This window comes from Humulus lupulus, chromosome 6, assembly GCF_963169125.1.
Source record: "Humulus lupulus chromosome 6, drHumLupu1.1, whole genome shotgun sequence".
Lineage (NCBI taxonomy): Eukaryota > Viridiplantae > Streptophyta > Magnoliopsida > Rosales > Cannabaceae > Humulus > Humulus lupulus.
The window spans coordinates 176511716-176519227 of record NC_084798.1 but is presented as its reverse complement, the minus strand read 5'-3'; the positions used below and the strand labels follow the sequence as shown (position 1 = coordinate 176519227).

The 7512-nt window shown below is 37.4% G+C and overlaps 1 long non-coding RNA gene across 1 annotated transcript; it reads right to left on the bottom strand.

The window, feature by feature from the left end:
- Positions 1-5802: 5802 nt before the first annotated feature.
- LOC133784329 (uncharacterized) lies at positions 5803-6659 on the bottom strand. The gene is made up of 2 exons (XR_009871282.1): positions 6613-6659; positions 5803-5983 (listed from the first exon to the last, which is right to left on the bottom strand). It is a non-coding gene; the product is annotated as an uncharacterized LOC133784329 (long non-coding RNA).
- Positions 6660-7512: the final 853 nt, after the last annotated feature.

Below are 7512 nucleotides of genomic sequence, written 5' to 3'. Positions count from 1 at the left end.
GAGTGGCACCAGTATTGGCTCAGCCTAGGGTTGAGAACAGGTGGGAAATTCTTTGTGGAAGATTCCAGAAGTATTACCCTCCAGTCTTTGAGGGAGGCCTATATCCATTCAAAGCTGAGTAATGGATGGGCATGATTAGTTCCATCCTCGACAGTATGGGGGTGGTGGGTCATGATAGGGTGATCTGTGCTACATTTGTATTGCGGGATGATGCCCGAACATGGTGGGAAGTAGTATCATAGACACAAAATACAGTTGTGATGGACTGGAAAGAATTTAGGCAGCTATTTAATGGAATATATTATTGTGATGCAGTCAAGACTGCTAAGATGAATGAGTTTCTAAGCCTTGTTCAGGGAAATGCAATAGTAACTGAATATGTTAACAAATTTGATGGGTTGACCAAGTTTGCTTTTGATATGGTACCCACGGATATAGCTCAGAAGGAAAGGTTTATTCAGGGATTGAATCCCAGTGTAGCTCAGGGAGTTAGGGTCGCCCCAGTGCATGAAATCTCTACCTACGCTCAGGTGGTAGGGAAGGCTCTTGCTATTGAGAGCATAGGAAATAAAATTGAGAAGGATGGTGCTGGAGAGTGTAGTACTCAAGTAGTGACACCTCTGTTTATTGGTTCAAGCAAGAATAAGAATTAGAGACTTTTCCCAATATGCGCTCGGTGCAAGAGGCGTCATCTGAAGGGATGCCGACCAAAGGTATGTTTCTTATGTGGGATAGTGGGGCACCTCAAGAAGGATTGCCCAGGATGAAGGATAGATGAGCAAAAGGGGGTGGACAGCTCAACTCCAGCTCGAGTGTTCACTCTGATGCAGTTTGAGTCGGAGACTAAGACTGAGACTGAAGCTGGTTACTCAGTGGTGGTAGGTCAGCTTTCTAGTTTTGATTTCTGTATTGTGCTGACTAGTTTTGGTGCCATGTTGTTCTTTGTTTATTGCATTTAGAGAGGCATTGACTTGTTATGAAGATTGCATGGTTATGTTGTGATGAGTTAGATTATGGTGGAAATGACTCATCAGTTGTTTTGATAGAGTTGGTTATGACTGACTTCAGTATGATCCTGAATATGAAGTGGTTAACCAAGTATGGGGCAATGATAGCTTGTAAGGAAAGGATAGTAATCCTTGATTTTGAGGGTGAGAAACCTTTGTATGTGTTGGTACTGGGCATGGATTTTGTATATTTATGACATCTGTATTTAAAGCTAGAGATCTATTGCAGGAGAATGCATATAACTCCTAGCTAGTGTAGTGGATACCACTTAGGTTGTGCCAGTGAGACCTGGACAGACTGAATTAGTCAGTGAGTTTTTGGATGGGTTTCTAGGGGATTTGTCAGGATTATCTTTAACCAAAGAGATAGAATGGTAATTGGATTGGTGCCAGGGACGGAACCAGGTCTAGGGCACTGTATTGAACGGTTTCAGCATAACTGTAAGAACTAAAGGTTCAGTTATTGAGTAAGATGGTATTCTCCAAGGTGGGTTGTTGATCTGGTTATTATCAGCTGAAGATCAGGGAGAAGAATATGCAGAAGACTGCTTTTATATCATATAAGGGCACGAGGAGTGCTGAGTTATGTTTTGAGGATTTGATTAATGTTGAGTTATTTTGATGGATTAGATGAACAGAGTATTCAAATATTATTTGAATTGGATTTGTGATCGTCTTGATCTACAGTATTGTGGTATATTCTCAGTTGGAGATTTGCCAAGGTCAAGGAACACCTTAGAGGGCAGGAATTTCCTTGTACGGGTAGGATATTACATGTGTTTTGTGGAAGAGTTCTGAGTCTTCTTACAGATCAGAACCAGTTTGTAGGTTGTTATAACACATCAATGATAGGGAAAAATGATTGCCTAGGTGTCATGTTATTTGAAGGATGTGACCAGAACTAGAGTAGAGTTACTGGTGGGCCAGGTGGCCAACATTACGTTTGAGTTACTCTTTTAGAGAGGATCAAAGGAAAAATTGTTAAGTGAACCATAGATGGGAAGAATTGAGGGGAATGTCTTAGCTGTATTAGCTAAGGATTATGCAGTGTCAGGTATGAATTTATTATGGTTTAGGGATCAAACTTGGGATCTGATGGACACTGAGATTAAATGGGAGATTCTGGATGAATCTCATATTACCTCTTATTTTCTTCATCTAGACATCATGAAGATGTAACAGAGTTTGAAAGCTTTATACTGGTGGCCTGAGATGGAGAGGGACATAACCGAATATGTGGTAAAGTTCTTAACATGTTAGCAGGTCAAAACAGAGTATCCGAAACCAGTAAGGCCATTGCAGCCTTTGTGTATTCCATAGTGGAAGTAAAAGAACATCGCGATGGATTTCATGGTGGAGTTTCCCAGAAGAGTGGGTCAGCATGATTTGGTTTGGGTCAGTATGGACTAGTATTTAAAGTGAGCTTACTTCTATCAGTAAGGACAAGTAACATAGTTGATCAGTTTACAAACCTCTATGTGAGAGAGGTAGTGCGCCTTCATGATATTCGAGGTCTATCTTATCAGACGAGGACTCTTTTATTACTTCCAAGTCTTAAGGAAGATTTCAAAAGGCGATGAGTATATAGTTGAAGTTCAGTACAGTTCATTATCCTCAGACTGATGGTAAATCAGAGAGAGAGTTATCTAGTTATTGAAAGGGTACTTTATGAGATGCTGTATAGTAGAGAATGTATATCGCCCATTCATGGGATAAAATAAGTGAGATGTTATATCTGGAACCTGAGGTAGTTCAGTGGACCATTGAAGCTATTGAAAAGGTTAGAGCTCAGATGCTCGCTTCTCAAAGTAATGGAAAAGTTATGTTGATTTGAAATGCAGGAACATGGAATTCCAAGTGGAAGACTGTATCTTCCTTAGAATCTCACCATGGAAAGGGGTGAGGAGATAAGGGCAAGTTGAGCCCTAGATTAGTAGGACCGTTTAAAATCCTGGATAAGATCAGTCAAGTTGCCTATGGATTGGCCTTATTTTTGGCACTGTCAGCAGTATACATTGTATTTCATATTTTCACGTTGAGGAAGCATGTGTTAGATGAGACTCATGTGTTGAGTTATTAGAATCTAGAATTAGAGGCTAAGTTATCTTGTAAAGGGTTTTCAGCTCAGTTATGAGACAGAAAGAACAAGGTTCTGAGAGACAAAGTTGTACCTTGAGTTAAGGTATGAAACAAAAACAGTAAGGTTGAGTGAACGACCTGGGAACTGGAATCAGTTAGGGATTGATATTCCAGGCTACTTAGATAAAATTTCAAGGACGAAATTTCTGTAAGGAGGGTATAGTTGTAATGACCCAAATTTCCTAATAAGGCTTAGGGCCTTGATTAGAGGCTCAGGATGTCAAATTTTGGAATTATGTGATTATGTGATATTTATGTGTATCATTATGAGATTATGTGAGTTATATCATAATATGACTTGATATGCATGTTTAGGTGTATTAAATATGCATGTGGGCCCATTTCTAATTAATTGGGCAATTTTCATAATTTGGCCCGTTTTGGGTATATTTGTCATATATGTGGTATGTGTGTGGTGCTTCATTATTATTTGGTTATGCTAAGGTTACTCAGCACGAGACGATCCTAGGAAGCAAGCTAGTGGGAAAGTCACAACAGGATTCATACTTAACTCAGAGTGAGTCAAGGGTATTTAGTACATTACTGGGATATTAGGTTATACGAATAAATATTTGGTGATAAATTGGGAGTTAGTAAGACCAGGAGAAATTCTGGGAATTTCGACTATTTTACCCCGGGGAGCGATTTTGGGACCCCGAGCATTAGGACTTGCTTGAGGTTACTTAAGTTTGAAGTAACCTGTCAGAGTTATAAAAGAACGTTCAGAATGTTCTCTCTCCCTCTCGTTCCATTTTCGACACCCGATCACATTTTTGAAGGAAACTTGAGTTTTAGGACTCGGATTCAAGCAAGGATAAAGGCATAGTGATTCTAGGGAAGAATATAAGCTTATTAACAGGAGGATTTAGTTGGGAAATGACTTAATCAGAGGTAATTCAAGTTTTAAGTTCTAAGTTTTTAATGTTTTTAAGCTTTGATTGGATTTTATGTTTTGATGAGTTTTTGAATGAATTGAAGCTTGGGTTTTATTGGTGTTTGATAATTAGGATGTTTGGGAACTTTGATTTTGGGATTTGGATATGTTTGGGTAGGTTTTTGGAATGTTTTAAGTGGTAAAAGTGGTAGGATATGGCTGGTTTCATGGTCAAGTCGCAACCTTGTTCTAGCAAGTCACGACTTGGATGAAGCCAGAAGCCAGGAGGAGGAAGTCTGGGGGGCGTGCCGCAACCCAAGAGGGGACAAGTCGCGGCCCGCCCTAGTGCCCATGCAAGGGGCTCTTTGACTTGGGGCAAGTCGCGACTCATTAGGCCAAGTCGCGACCCACTTGGGCATTTTTGCCTAGATTTGGTTATTAATCGTGGGAACTTAACTCTAAGGGCATGGGATCGATCCTACTACCCAGTTGAGTAGGATTCGACATCCCGGAGGCTTGGGTTGGGTCTGGAAGTATTTATTCACTCATTTTTGATGAGGTTTTATATTACGGTTGTAACTAGGTTATCGCTAGGGGCTTGGAAACATGATCGTGCTTGTGGCTCGTTTATTGGTAACCTGTGCTTGGACCAAAGGTAAGAAAACTGCACCCAGTATGTGACATGCATGGTTATTGATGAGGCATGTTGAGTGCTCTATATATGGACATTGATTGCATTGAAAATGCATAGCAGCTCATGTGATTAGGGCATGACATGAATATTGAATATGGAATCGATCAGAACTTGAGTCTCTATAAATGTGCATGATCATAATTATGCTAGTGATTGTTGAGTAAGCATGCTAAATGCCCTATATTTGGATATTTGACATATGATATATGTCTGGTTGCATTGCTTACTTGTGAATGGTACTGACTTATTAGTCAGCAATGACAATGGTGTCAGTATTGATTATGAAGCTGTGACTTATTAGTCAAGTTCGGCAGTGGTACTGGGCACTGGTAGTATGGTATTGGCTTATGAGTCAAGAACAATATTAGTGTGTTTAACGCAAGCCGAAAATATTAGATCTAATATACATAAGCATGAAATGCTTGATCGACCTCAAGTTCGATGAAAATAAAAGCACTTGTCTAGTCTAAAGGCTAGTTACCTAGAGCCAGAGTCAAAGGGCTCAGGTGACCATAATGTCACATGGCTTAGGGTGCGGAGCCCAAGTTCGTGACTCATTAGTCACTTATCTGATTGGGTTGCAAGCCCTAGCATGATTACCAAAATCGTTATTGATATTCACTTATTTGATTGGGCTGCAAGCCCCACCATGATTACCAGATTCATTATTGATATACACTTATCTAATTAGGCTGCGAGCCCCAGCATGATTACCAGATTCATTATAGATATTCACTTAGGATTGACTTGATAGTCATCCATACAGGAGGGCAGGGTCCACAATCATTTATTTGGACTTGCTTGCATGCATGAATAGAGCTATCATTGCTAGGCATGCTTATTGTGATTTGGTGACATGTTGTTACTTGTTCATGAGTATATTGAGTTTTCTTGATTAGCCTCGGCTCACAGGTGCTATGTAAAGAACGCCCTAGACTAATACTTACAAAACATTCGCATAACATAATTTATAAAAGAATACCATCCATTATTAAAGTCTCAGGGGGACTTATTTAAAATCATGCAAGTTGGCGCCATAAGTTTAAAATAAAACATAGGTTTTTATGCAAAGTTCAAAGAAAAACCAATTAAGTTAAATAACAGAGTCCCACTGATAATTTAGGAAAAAGTCCCTTAAAACAAAACATAATTTAAATGGCGTTCTACGTTGATCGTTTTATCGTCCATAGGATTGCCCCACGCCATACACCCCATGATGAAGAACTCCTCACGTCACCACGCGTGCCATAGAGAAATCCTATTTGCTACCTGGAAGGAAAGTAAGGGGGTGAGCTAAAAGCCCAGTAAGGAAGTACAAGCAAATAAGTAAGTAAGAAAAACAACAAACAAACAACCAAACACTAACGTTCATCTAAAAACATCATGGTATATCATAACATAATCGTAACATTTCATCATATCATAACATAAATGTGACATATCAACATATCATAACATAAATGTGACATATCATCATATCATAACATAAATGTGACATATCAACATATCATAACATAAATGTGACATATCAACATATCATAACATAAATGTGACATATCATCATATCACAATCATACAGCATACATGATGAGCATGGAACGCTAGTTGTCCATGTCACCCTATGAGGTAAACAGGAGATCACTGGTCCTTGAATAACCTCGGCGCGTCCGCCCTAGGAGTCACGTCTCAATGTCCTTAGTAACTCGTTCGATGTATCTGACATCGAAATCTGTTTGATGTATCTAACATCGCATTCTGTTTGATGTATCTAACATCCATACACATATCACATTCAACAGATCATCACATTAAGGCATTCATAATTTCATAACAGTTCATTCATATAACAGCCTTACCATTCATAGCATAAAATCATAAAATCTATCTAACTTCCTTACCTCAGGTCCAAGCTAAGAATTTCACAATCTTTTCAACGAGCCTATATCATAATCAAAATAACGTTTCTTAGGTTCATAAAATTACTATTTTTCCCTTCCATACAACTCATGTGTGCATGGGCCATGCACTCATGATAACAGTTACACTAAAACATGCAATTATCACCAAAAAGAATAATGCTCGTTCTACCCATTTTACTAACATGATTGCTTTATAAAAATTACATAGTTGAATAATAATCATGATTTTGGACGTAAAAGTTGATTTGCATGTAACATGCATACGTGGGAATGTTGCGTAATAAAGACGTTTTCAAAAACGATAATTCTACATTTCTTGCTTTTATTGTTTGAAAATCAATAGCCATATTACATGCTTTATTTTTCTTTAAAATTTCTAAGTTGATTAAATTTCTCAAAAATTTATTTTATTTTAGCTCAAAATAAAATATGTGACATTTTCATTAAATAAATATTAATTTACCAAGAATTAACCAACAAGCTTGGATTTAATTAAAATAACTATTTTAACATGTTTCTTTAGAAAAATATATTTTATTATTGTGTTACAAATGGAAAAATACATTTTGATTTAATTTATTTAAGACTTAGTTTTTAAGTAGTAAAAACCCATATGTGACAATTTAATAACAATTGTTAACCTTTTTAAAACAAACTTTCAGCCACTATTTATTTTATTCAAAAATCACAAATAAATAGAGTCTAAATATTTTTCTCAATCAAAATAAAGAAAAATCATTATTTATCAAAATATGCATTCATATCATTAAAATATCATTTTTCAATATTACTATAACTTAGGAAAAATAATTTATTCCAAAAATTAATCAAATTCATTTTTAGTGAAACTTACTTCATATTTTATTACAAAATTCCAGC